A 14203-nucleotide genomic window follows, 5' to 3' on the forward strand; every position below is an offset into this window, starting at 1 on the left:
GTACCGACATGGATGGAACTGGAGGGGATTGGGCTACATGAAATAAATCAAGCGAAGAAACACAATTATCATATGGTTTCACTCATATGTGGAACATAAGGAATAGAGTGGAGGACCACAGGACAAGAGAGTGAAAATTGAACGGGAAGAAATCAGAGTGAGACAAACCATGAAAGACTCTGGACTCCAGGAAATTAACTGAGGGATTAAAAGGGAAGTGGGTGGGAGAATGGGGTAACCAGGTGAGGAGTATTAAGGACGGTACCTGCTGGGATGAACACTGGGCTTTATATGCGACTAATGAAACATTGAACATTACAACAAAAACTTACAATGAACTATATGCTGGCTAACTGAATGTAATAATAAAAAAAAGTCATCTCTGTGAACAAAAGGCCCAGAGGTTAACAACCCTCTAGAACAAAAGGAACAATTTTCAAAATGCCCAGAACATTAACCCTCTGAGAGATGTGATTGCTCATAAATACCAAGTTGATCAATCTTCATCATCACAATAAAACAGAAAAAATATGTCCACCATTCAAATCAGTGAAGATTTGTACAGAATGCAATCTTCCACAGACCACCACGGTGAAAATGATTTTTTACTCTGCCAGGAGAAGTCTAAGTTCCTATGCTTTGTTAAAAGCAGATTAGAACTTTTCACCAAAACAGTTAAAAAGTACATGTATTTTTCCCATCTTTGAAAGTCTTTATAAAAACTATAAAAATATAATTTGTGGGAATAGATTCACTATTTATAAAAACAAAAACAAGAAAATACATATACTGATCTATATGAAGAATGATTAAATATCATGTATCATTTAAGTAATGTATTTGCAAAGACCATTGTAAAGATGTGGAAAATTATCAAGATGTAATATTAAAGAAAAAATAAAAAGTACATTTGCCCATGAGGCTGAAGCCAATTCTAAAAAGATTTGGAATACATCTAAATGCCAACAATAGCAACTGAGAGTAGTGAGATTTATGGTATTTTAGTTTTCTTTTTGCACTTCCACATATTTGTAAAAATTACCCTTGATTGAGCATGTCATTTTAATATGAGAAAAAAATGACTCAGACAAGAACAGAAGTGTACAGAAAAGGTTAATTCAGTGCCAAAGCCTAGGGGAACGGAGTAGGCAATTTGAGAAGATGAAAGACTCCAGAATACAGCAAGTTCCAGAAAAGCTTGAACATCTCCATGAAAATTGCTGCCAGAATCATGTTTTGAGACTGGTAACAGGGAGAGTTTGGTATGCCGAGTATTGTTCTTTCCTTCAAGAAATTGCCTATTCCCTGATGACAATGGATTGCAGACTGAAGAAGTTTAGGAAAACAAATGGAAAAGGAGATTCTTTTCTGAACATAGCTATTTGTATGGTTAAAGGTAGTGAGAGTCATTAAAAGTTTGAGTATTTGTTAATATTCAATTTCCTTTTCAAAAGTAAAATGTTCCTGGCGATTCACAGACCTGTATCCTTCAGCCTAATAATACATTATATGTTAATAAAAAAATTAAAAATTAATTTAAAAAAAGTAAAATGTTAAGCTGTTTAGAAAACCACATTTTTTCTGAGTTTTCCAACTTTATTTTGGTGTACTTATACAAAAAGGTGCATGTATTTAACATATTCATTTTGATGAGTTTGGGCATATGCCTATACATGTGATAGCATCACCACAAACACGGTAAAATCATCCATCACAATTATTGCATTTGTGTATTCATTCTCCTTCACCACTCTCCTCTCAATGCCAATAGTGAAGGAGGTTCTAGAAATCGGACTTTAATGTTACTAAAACCAACATCAGATGATGGTGCTTGAAGAGGAATTGGGAACATGTTTGCTTCTCCCAGCAGAAACAGCTCAAGGAGCCTAAAAGTTTCCCCAGAAATGAATGGGTATTCTGAAGGAGCATTTTCAGGATTCCCAAATATTAGAGACTTAAAGGGGCAGTGTTCTGTTATCAGCAAATCAGTTAATGATTGTGAGTCCCTCTTTTTCTTTTTTTTAAATCAGCTTTGTTGCTGTTTAACTTGGGACAATAAAATGTAAATATTTTCTGGGCGCCTGGGTAGCTCAGTGGGTTAAAGCTCTGCCTTTGGCTCAGGTCAGGATCCCAGTGCCCTGGAATCCAGCCCAGCTTTGGGCTCTCTGCTCAGCAGAGTCTACTTCCTCCTCTCTCTCTCTGCCTGCCTCTCTGCCTACTTGTGATCTCTGTCTGTCAAATAAATAAATAAAATATTTTTTTAAAAATATAAGTATTTTCACACACACTCTGAAGAGTTCTGAAACATGCATGCCTCTGTAGCTACCATCCTAATTAAGACACAGGACATTGCCCTCACATCAAAGGTTCTCTTGCCTCCCTGGAGTCAATCATCCCCCTCTCCATCCCAACCAGGCAAACCCTGCTCTGACATCCTTCGCTATAGATTGACTTTTGTCTCACTGACACATTTATAAATGAAGGAATAAGTAATACATTGAGTCTGGTGTCTTTCACTCAGTGTAGTTTTTCAGATTGAGCCCTACTGTTGGCATGTAAGATAAGCAGGTCATTTCCTCAGGACCTCTGGGTGGCTCAGTTGGTTATGCAGCTGCCTTTGGCTTGGGTCATGATCCCAGGGTCCTGGGATCAAGCCCCACACAGGGTGTCCTTCTCAGCGGGGAGCCTGCTTCTCCCTCCCCCTCTGTCTGCTGCTCTCCCTGCTTGTGCTCACTGCTCTTTCTCTCTCCCTGACAAATAAATAAATCTTAAAAAAAGATAAGTATTTTTATCCCCAGGTGTACAGGTCTGTGAATCGCCAGGTTTACACACTTCACAGCACTCACGATAGCACATACTCTCCCCAATGTCCATAACTCCCTCCCCCTCTCCCAACCCCACCTCCCCCCAGCAACCCCCAGTTTGTTTTGTGAGATTAAGAGTCATTTATGGTTTATCTCCCTCCCAATCCCATCTTGTTTCATTTATTCTTCTCCTATCTCCCTAACCCCCCATGTTGTTTATAAAAAAAAAAAAAATTGGAAGGGGAGGCGAACCATAAGAGACTATGGACTCTGAAAAACAACCTGAGGGTTTTGAAGGGTCATGGGTGGGAGGTTGGGGGAACAGGTGGTGGGTAATAGGGAGGGCACGTTTTGCATGAAGCACTGGGTGTTGTGCAAAAACAATGAATACTGTTATGCTGAAAAAATAAATTAATTAAAAGAGAAAAAAAAGATAAGTAGGTCATCTCCTATTATTGCTGAGTAGTATATTCTATTTTCTCAATATATCCATTGAGGTATTATTACCATACCAAATGTTACCTTTTTCCTTTGCTTCAGCACTTCTAGCATTCTTCCAAACATATCCACTTCTAATCTGTCTAGAGCTTTGCTTTAAATCTTCCCACATCCCTCAATTGTTATTTTCTAGAACATTCTATGTTCCTCTCAACATCCTTTACATCTCAATTAATAACCTTCTTATCAGCGAGGTGTTTCTTAACTTATGTAGCTCACCCAGTTCTTGCTCCCTATAATTTTCTTTCATACACAAATATTTTATTTCCTCCCTCTTTAAACACAATGTGTAATTATTTAAATTACTTATTTTATCATCTGTTTCTCTATTTGGAAAATAATTTCCATAAAAGTATAGCACAGGCGCTCACTATTATATACCCCTACCAGGATCCCTACAAAAAACTACTTACAGATGAAAGATTAAATGTTTACAGTGAGCCTGGTACCATCACAAAAATTCCACTGCTGACCAAAAGATGGCATGAGCAGGTCCATTTCAGCCTCATTCCTCCCAAATGGGATACCAGACTTTTCTATCCTAAAGCCTCACTTCATTATTCCCATTTGAACTCTGGAGGATGTTGCTTATCAAAGAAGATAAATTTGATATATAAGAAAACAAACAAACAAACACACAAAAAAACAAAAACAAAACCCCTCATCCCTCAATCACTTCTTTTTATTAACAAATATAAAATATTTGGACATTTTAAATTTCTATTCAAGAAATATCTATTGGGCAACTATGTTGTTCCAAATATTTTCTAAGAGGATGGGAATAACAAAGAGAACAAGACAGACTGGCAATCAGAGAACCTTGTTAGAAACAAATGAGCAAAAGAAGCTCACTGGATAACTAAAATCCCAGCTCCAAAAGGAAAATTGCTCCCTTAAGCCGAGCAGCTCTGTCATGATTGATTAGAAGTATCCTTCAGTATTCTGAATCACTGGAAACAGATGATTGCCTTCATTGCAGCCTGTGTGCAATGGGCACCAGTGGGTTGTGCGTCCAGGACATCACATCTGTAAGTAACTCCAGCATGTCTGTACTCATTTCCCAAAATTATCAAGGGAATACTTTGAGTGAGGAATTGGTTTTCCCATTTGTGAGATGGGCAATCATCACAGGGCCTCACTTCTCTTGGGAGCATACACCGAAGGTGACCTGCTGACTAGGAGAGGCCAGGCAGAACTGAACAAAAACTGGTCAGTTTCTCCTGGGTTTTAAACAACTCAGAGCCAATCTATGGTGTCTGGGGACAGTTCTAGGGTAGTTAGTTAAGCTTTTAAAGGATACCTAGAGGCCAGCAAAGAGCAAATCATGGCCATTATGGGAAAAGTGAGAGGCCTGCCATGGCAGCACTCCACAACAAATAAGATCAAACCAGGCAAGCCCAAGAAAAGAAGGCCAGAGACCCTGACAAACTAAGGGAGAAAAGACACTAACCTCCTCCCCAAGAAATAAATATTCCACCTTCTACTCAACAACTGTCAATAAAAGACAGAAACCAAAACCCTGAGTTGCACACCTGTCCCTTGAACTTCCCACTCTCACAGCTCCAGAGTGTGCTCTCTCTTTCATAAACTCTTCACTTAAATACCAAACAACCACTGTGTCTGCTCAGCCCTTGAATTCTTTTCTTGCAATAAAACTAAGCCTCCCCCAATTCTCCAACACCCTGACTCCCACCAGTTCTGCAATGTCCTTGTGATGGGTTGGGCAGACGCCTCCCCAGTCTACCAAGCAACACAAGGAGAAAGATGGGCAAGACTCTGATGAACTAGGTCTCTCTCCTTCTTTGTCTGTCTCTTTCCCTCCAAATGGATATTCTGAGACAAAATTCCCATGTGTATGGGGATACTCCACATCAAAAGAGCAATTCTTGGGACCCAACCTGGTATATCCTACAGTTCCCTTCATGAGCTAGCATTAGATTCCACAATTTAAGGGTTCAATCCTACAAGAGTAGACCTCCCACCCCACTCCAGACACCTGTCACAAGAACAGGTTCTTGTCCCCTGCTCCTAAGCAACTGGTTATAAATCAGAGGTTCCCACGACCCACTTCTTGGGCTTGATTAATTTACTAGGGCAACTCACAGAACTCAGAGAAACCTTTTACTTCTTACATTATCAGTTTATTATAAGGATATAATGCAGGAACAGCCAGGTGGGAGAAATACCTAGGGCAAGGGATTGGGAAAGGGCATGGAACGTCTATGCCCTCTCCATTATGCTATGCTCCCCAGTCTCCGTATGTTGTTCACCAACACAGAATCTCTGGGAACCTTTTCCTACTGGGATTTTTAAGGAGAAATAAAATGTTTATGGATTTTATGGGATTTTTACATACCCATGATTGATTGCTTAAGTCATTGGCCCCTGGCAACAGGTTCAACCTCCTGCCTCACCTCACTATCTTCCTGGAGGTCTAGGTGAAACTGAAAGTTCCAATTCTCTAATCCAAGGTTGGTTCCTCTGACAACCAGCCTCTGTCCTTGGGTGGGGGCCTAAGGTCATCTCATTAACATCACAAAAAACATCTAATGGCTCTTATCACCTAGGAAATTCCAAGAGTTTTAGGAGCTCTGTGTCAGAAAAGGAGACAAAAACCAAATACATATTTATTACTCAGTATAAATCATAACCTCACAAACTCCTTCCATTTACCCATTCTCTTCATTTTTCAAAGTTATCTTAATTAAATCTGTATAAAGGTCAGAATTTCAGATACGCCCATAAGGATTATGAAAAAGTTATTTCTTTCTTTAGATGTAATTGACTTTTCTGAGCAGAAAAGGATGAGCATCAACACAGCATTTATTGTGACTCCTTTCTATTTGGAATCTTAATGTTTGCGATGTTTATTCATTCTATTTATCTGGGCCTGTGATTTATAAACACTACCATCGGGAGAAGCTGGCTATAACTCAATATTTTTCAACTTAGTTTCAGAGAAATAGGTATATTTATCGCATATGATATATGGGTTCTTCTTAAGACAATTTCTGATCGCTTGGCTCTCACAGTTCCCAGACTTCTCAAAAAGCGATTTGGTTAGTCCCTTCAGAGGGTAGGTCCCTTCCCCCAACAGCAGTTACCTTCAGGAGCCACCACAACGGACTGGCTCCCACCTACTTCCTGTGTCTTTCCAAGGCATCCTCAGTTCTGGGTCTCTTTGCTGATCTCTATCAGCTATGCTGTGGCTGTTGTGAAAAACAGCTCCCTTCTTTGATGTGGCTGCACATCATGTATCGCTAGCTTCCAAGATACAGGTCCTCTTATTTCCACCTCACCTAAGAGTTTTTCTATTTTATTGGTTGCAAGCCCATAAAATGAACTACTATAACTGCCTCTATGCTGGTCTGCATAGCCATATTTTCCCTCTGTTGGTCAGAGGCAGCCAAGTGAATTTACCTATTAGATGTGCCAATCTGCTTTCCACCCCCACCATGTTCATTTTGTTCCAATAATTGTCAGCTAAACTGGGAAAAACTGTGATACCATAAAGCGTGCTGTGCGTGAGCCCCCATTTCTTCATGATGTCCTGGTTGCCCTTCTGCCTCAGCCACATCATCCCCTAAGACCTACTCTGAGCATGTGGCTCTGCTAAAACTGGCAAATGCTGACACCAGACCATACCTATGGGCTCTTACGGCCTCTGTGGTTGGATTGGATAGATTAGTCGTTATTACATCATGTGTTATGATACTGTGGGCCATGCTGTAGCTGCCCTGCGGAGAAGCCCTGCCCAAAGTAGTTGGCACACATGCCTCTCACATTTGTGTCATTCTGTCCCTGGATATCTCAGTGCTCTGCTTCTTCTCCCATTGCTTTCACACCATATACCCAGAATGGCTTCACTCTCATTGCTCAGTGTCCCTACTGGTGCCTTCCATTTCAAAACCATTCCATGTTATCGGTTTAATTATGAAACCCATGCCCCTGAAAAAGATATGTTGGAGTACCTCATAATGTGATTTCATTTGCAGATACCATTTTTATAGAGGTAGTCCACTTCAAATGAGGTCATTCTGGTGAGCCCTAATCCAAAATGACTAGTAAAGGGATATAAAACATGGAAATCTGAACAGAGATATGCACACGCACAGAGAACAGATGAGCACTAAGGCAGAGATTTAAATGGTGGCTCTAGAGTGAGAGAAGAAAGACCATTTCCTAACTATTTTGTGAGGCCCAAAACCTTAAAAGAGTACTGCAAAACAAGAAAAAATGAAATCAAATCTCTCATTAACATAGAGGACAAATTAACAAATAAAATATTATTTAAAATAATCCACCAAGATTATAGAATACATTTAATGTATTTCACCCATTAATGTAGAATTAAATTAAATTAAATGTAGAAATACATTTAATGTATTTCACCCATTAATAGAATAGAAAGAAACAACTATGTGAATCTGTAGTAAAATTTGAATGAAAGGGATGAATTCCAATAGATATTCATGTTAACTGGGTAAACTGGACAGAAACTTCCTCAGCAAAACCATGACTAATGTTAAAATAATGAAAATATTCTCTCTGAGTTTGGGTATAGGATGATGATGCCCACTATCGCTATTTTACTTAACCTAGCATCAAAGTCCTTAGTACAAGAAGGCAAGAAAAGTAAAGGACTATAGCATTGTGAAGGAATCAAAACAAAACGAATTATTTACAGATGACATGATTGTGTGTTTACATAATCAGACAGAACAAACAGGCATAGCATTAGATAAAATAATTGATGTCCATACAGGATTATTAGTGATTAGTCGTATTAAGCAACATAACTGAATATAAGAACAATATTAAAATACCAATTGTATTTCTTTTTTCTTTTTTTAATTATTATTTTTTAAAATTTCTTTTTAGCATAACAGTATTCATTGTTTTTGCACCACACCCAATGCTCCATGCAATACGTGCCCTCCCCAATACCCAGGTGATGGGTATTGGGGAGGGCACATATTTTATTTCTTTTTTCAAAAGATTACGTTTATTTATTAGAGAGAGAGAGAGAGAGAACACACAGGTGTGAACATGAGGGGAAGTGCAGAGGAGGAAGACTTCCCCCTTAGCAGGGAGTACAGTTTGGGCTCCCTCCCAGGACCCTGGGTTCATGACCTGAGCCAAAGGCAGATGCTGAACTGAATTAGCCACCTAGGTACATCAATTGTATTTCTATGTATTAACCATTCATTAGAAAATAAAGTTCTTGGGCGCCTGAGTGGCTCAGTGGGTTAAGCCGCTGCCTTCGGCTCAGGTCATGATCTCAGGGTCCCGGGATCGAGTCCCGCATCAGGCTCTCTGCTCAGCAGGGAGCCTGCTTCCCTCTCTCTCTCTCTCTCTCTGCCTGCCTCTCTATCTACTTGTGATCTCTCTCTATCAAATAAATAAATAAAATCTTAAAAAAAAGAAAAGAAAGTTCTCACATGATATCATATAATAAAATAACATCAAAAGTCATACAACTCCGAATATATCAATAAACTTTGTGCAACGCATGACTAGGAAAATGATTAAACGCAGTTGGAAAAATTATAGCAGATATATAAATACAGGGATTTATCACTTTCAGGAATTACAAGGTTCTATGTTTTAAATAGATAGGTTCTTCCAAAAAGGGTCAACAGATCTTATTCAATCTCAATCAAGTCCTAGGAGGTTTTCCTGTGGAAGTTATGCTCACATTTACGTGGAAACGTGACGGATCTGGAATGCCAAGGCACTATTACAGAAGAAGAAAACCGAAGAACATATACTACCAGGCATAGGACAACAGAAAAGCTCAAAGCAACCATAGTTATTTGACAAGTACTCAAAGGGATTCCATGGTGATGGCAAAAGAATGCTTACTTCAGTAACTGCTGCTGATCAATGGACAGCCATGAACTTTCTGTTGTGGGAATAAGTTACAAGTAGCACCTATCTCTTTGCTTTACCCACCATTCTAATGGTGTCATTTGTATTGTTTGCAAGTATTTCTTACAGAAAATTAAGCTTGCCATTACAGAAACAAAGTTTAGAAAGGCTTTTCCTAAAACGAGGTATCCCAACAAGATGAAATGTATCAGAGCTTCTACCTGATTACTCCCAAAGAAGATGCAAATTAATGGGGGATTGGGTGAGCCTGGTGGTGGGTATTAAGGAGGGCATGTATGGCATGGACCACTGGGTGTGGTGCATAAACAATGACTCTTAGAACACTGAAAAAGTAAAATAAAATTTAATTTTAAAAAAAGAAAGAAAAGGAAAGAAAGAAAAAAGAAAAGAAAAAAACGTGCTGTCCTCTATTTCATATCATTGCCTGGGCTGCAATTCTATGTCATAAATCATTGAGCAGTACACTCACATGCTCAGTCTGCTGAATGTATGTTATTCTGTTTACGTTAGACTTATTTCCAATTCATGCGACATTATTTGCTTCCTACGATGTATCCAGATGTGTTCTGGGTACTTTATATAATGCATAAACTGTAAGATGATTAATCTTTTTCCTCAATAACCTAAAACCTCCATAAAGAGTCATGACATACCACTCAGGGCATAACTAAATGTCACTCTGTATGTTAGTGCTTTAGTGCTCATAAGGAAACCCAAGACAGCAGAGCAGTGAAAAGCATTGAAACAGATTTTTTTTAAAATTTCTTTTCAGTGTAACAGAATTCATTGTTTTTGCACCACACCCAGTGCTCCATGCAATGCGTGCCCTCCATAATACCCACCACCTGGTTCTTTAGACCTTATACAGAAATTATCTATTGCTGCACAATAAATTACCACAAATGTCCTGCCTTCAAAGAACTCAAAATCTTTATCTCGCAGTTTCAGTAAGGCAGGAGTCTGGGTAGAGCTTAGCTAAGTCTGCAAGACAGTAATCAATGTATGGTCAGGGCCAAGGTCTCACAAGTGGCTCAACTGGGAAAGGGATACATTTAAGATCACCAGGCTGTCAGTAGGATTCAATTAGTTCCTTGGGACCTGTTAGATTAAGGGACCCAGTTTCCTGCTGGCTATCAGCTGGAGGAGGCCACACTTAGTTCCTAGTTGGTTGTTGGCTACAGATGGCCCTCAGTTCTTTGCCATATGGCAAAGCAACATGCTGACATTTCATTCGAGTCAATCTTAGGTAATATAGGAATCAAAGTAATATCCTATCACCTCTGCCATTATACCATTGGTTAAAAGCATGTCACAGTCCCTACCCATATTCAAGAGCAAAGGATTACACAAGTATTCAAGGAGGCAGGGATAATCAGGGACTATTTATTATTTATAATCTGACCATCACAGAAAGATTTGGATGGAAACCTAGTTATATTGTAAGCTCTTTGAAGGCAACAGTGGTAAACTTTAAATTATTTTATACCAACTTATAAAATTTGGTGTAATGATTTGCTCATCGTTCATTTTTTTGTTGTAGAAAAATCAGTGAGACACTTGATAGGGGTTCCAGGTAGAGTTATAATACTTAAATTGAATCTCTTACATTTTCTGGCATTAGGAGTCTCATCCAGGGGGCTCCTAGGCTGCTCAGTTCATTAAGCATCTGCCTTCAGCTAAGTCATGATCCATGGTCCTGGGATTGAGCCCTACCTCAGGCTCCTTGCTCAGTGAGGAATCTGCTTCTCCCAGTCCTTCTGCTTGCCACTCCCCCTGCTTGTGCTCTCTCCCTGTCAAATAAATAAATAAAATCTTTAAAAAAGACAAAAAGAGCCTCAATCAGGAACCATAGGAAAAATAGAAATTTAAGAAAAATAGCCAAATGGGTAACAGATTATTTGTTTTATTGATATCTAGGTAAATACAAGACTCTCTTCACCAATGTGAGACTTCTCGATAAAGGAGAAACATAATTTTCAAATCTGGGTCTTCTTTTTTCCCATAAATCTAGAATTGCTAGGTCTGAAAAGCAACCTTCCTCTATTACGCAACCATCCACATTGACAACAATGGCCAAAATTCCCCAAGAATCTTAGATCCGTGAACTTATTACTATAAGAAAATAGCAATTATGAGAGCAAGAACACATGTATACACTCACTCATCATTCACCCACAGTGACCTGGCCACCAGCTAAATGGGGCCCAATTAATAAATAAGGAGCTGACCCATTTCTTGGGGAAAAGCTAGTGAGTGGCTGGACAGAGATGGACTGAGGAATGGATATATCATCCTCCCCATGTGTCAGTGTGATAAGGTAGGACTAGGGGCTGGAGTTCATAATTTCTCTCTTCATTGTCACTATAATTATTATATCAGTGAATATTGGTTACTATCTTGTCAGTGTACTGATAAAACATAGCCCATAACATGCATCTCTCTATTCTACAATGCCCAGAACATGTCTAAACTTTCCATTTACATGGATAATTTAGGTTTTTTGCTTTGCATTTAATGCCTATGGATCACTAGTCACTTGGGTTAGTAGCTAAAATCCTTCTGTGATTATTATAGCATTGTCTTGTATTTACAGACAGAGAAAGAGAGATTTCAGCTTTCCTCTGTATATGGCCCCAGGGAGATGCACATTTTAACAATGGCCCCACAGCTCAACTTCACTTTGCTATAAACTCCATGGCTCCAAAACTGTAACTTATTCTCTCTCCAGTGGTAAAGACAAGGAAGGCTCCTCTTTCCACACAGAGCTGGTAAGAAGTTAGAGAAAGGTGTTCATTGTGTTGACTTTATGCTTTGACTGTTACCTGTTCACAAATATTCATATGAACTTCCAGAAAATATGGTAACATTAGGATTCACCTTGTCTTCAGAGATCCACGTAACACACAGATATCTGACCCTGACTAGATTATAGAAAATATTGTAATAGTTTTTCTCAGATTTAATGAAAACCTGAGAACTGGAGTTTAAAAAGGAACTATAGAAAACTAGCCTAGAGGGAATGATGATATATATGCTAATTACAGGCATTTACTCTTAGGTAATAAACATACCTCATATTTTTAAAAGCTTGATTAAAAACACTAATACTATAATAACTAATATTGCTATTATTTAAGTCTTCCTAGAATTGATTTTAACAATTTAACAATTTAAATGTTTTGCTTTCAAGATTATTTTTAACTTTTTAATTGAATTACTTTATAACATTTATAACATTTCTGTGTATATTTGGCTGCCTCTTTTATTCCTTATAATGTTTACTGAGAGCCTCTATCATGTTCTCAAACCAGCATCCATCACTTCATACTCCTTGAATAACAATAAATTTCCCACTCTTAATTCATAAGAAAGAGGAAGAAGAAAGAAGAAAGAAAGAAGGAAAGAAAGAAGAGAGAAAGAGAAAGAAAGAAAAAGAGAGAAAGAGAGAAGGAAAGAAAGAAAAAGAAAGAAAGGAAGGAAGGAAGGAAGGAAGGAAGGAAGGAAGGAAAGAAAGAAAGAAAGAAAGAAAGAAAGAAAGAAAGAAAGAAAGAAAGAAAGAAGGAAGGAAAGGCAGGAAGGGAAGGGAGGAAAGGAAGGGAGGAAAGGAAGGGAAGAAGAAATGAAAGAGAAAGAGAAAGAAAGAGAGAGAGAAGGAGGAAGGGGGAGAGAGGGAGGAAGAAAGAAAGGAAGGAGGGAAGAAGGGTGGGAGGGAAGGAGGAAGAAAGGAAGGAAGAAGGATGGAAGGAAGGAATGGAAAGAGGGAGGGAGGGCAGACAATCAGGAGAAAGGGAGAGAAAAAGGAAGGAAGGAAAGGTGAGAGGGAGGAAGAAAGGAAGGAAATTATGACATATGATATGACATGGATGACTTTTGGGGATATTACACTAAGTGAAGTAAGCTAGTCACAAAAGGACAAATACTGTGTGATTCCACTTATGTGGGATATTAGGAGTAGTCAGAACTCTATAAAGAGATAACTGGGGAATGAGGAGTAAGTGTTTAATGTATACAGTTTCAGTTTTTCAAGATGAAAAGAATTATGAAGATGTAGGGGGGTGATGGTTGCTCAACATTATGAATGTGTTTAATACCACTGAACTATACACATAAAAGTGCTTACGATGGTAAACTTTATATTAGGTAGATTTTACCACAATTTTTAAAAAGGAAAAAAGGAACACTAAGTATGTACTGCATTATAATTCCCTCACTTAAGCTTCCACCAATATACCCATTTGCCAGTTACCCTCAAGGGTCAGTGGAATGACGATCCTCGTTTTTTGATAGCTAATTACCATCATATTCATCAAATACTATCTATATTCAGTCACCTACTACTTTCTGTATCAATTAATCAGTGGTATTCTATATTTTCAATCTCTCACTATCTTCTCCAACTTTGCATTTCTCTAAGTCTGTCCAGTCTTGTAAAAATCCTCCTTCCACCTATGGTCTTCTTAGTGATGGCCTATTTCTCTCCTTGCCTTCACTGATGAGTTTCCAGAAATGATATGCATTGTGCCTCTACCACTTATTTGTTCCTTCATCCTGAAGCCACTGTAGGAGGTTCTCAGCTTTCATTGCTGGACTTCAACTGTTTTTTCTAGGGCCACCATGATCTTGGCTGCATTTGAAAATTTTTTTAAAATTGACAATATTTTTTATTGAGATATAATATATACACCATAAAATTAACCATAACCCTTAAAAATATTCAACTCACTTTTTATAGTTTTAATATATTTACAAGGTTGTGCAGCACTACTGTCTAATTACAAAATGTTCCTATCATTCTGGATAAGAAGTTTGTTTAACAATCACTCCCCTTTCCCCTCTATCTCTAGACCCTGGCAACCACTACTCTTTCTTTTTTTTTTCTTTTGAAATAACTTTATTGAGGTGTAATTGACATAAAATAAATTACACATTTAAAGTGTATCACTTAACAACCTTTGACATATGTACATACCTATGAAACTACCACCATAGTCATGATAATTAAAATAAAG

Source organism: Meles meles, chromosome 8 (assembly GCF_922984935.1).
Source record: "Meles meles chromosome 8, mMelMel3.1 paternal haplotype, whole genome shotgun sequence".
Lineage (NCBI taxonomy): Eukaryota > Metazoa > Chordata > Mammalia > Carnivora > Mustelidae > Meles > Meles meles.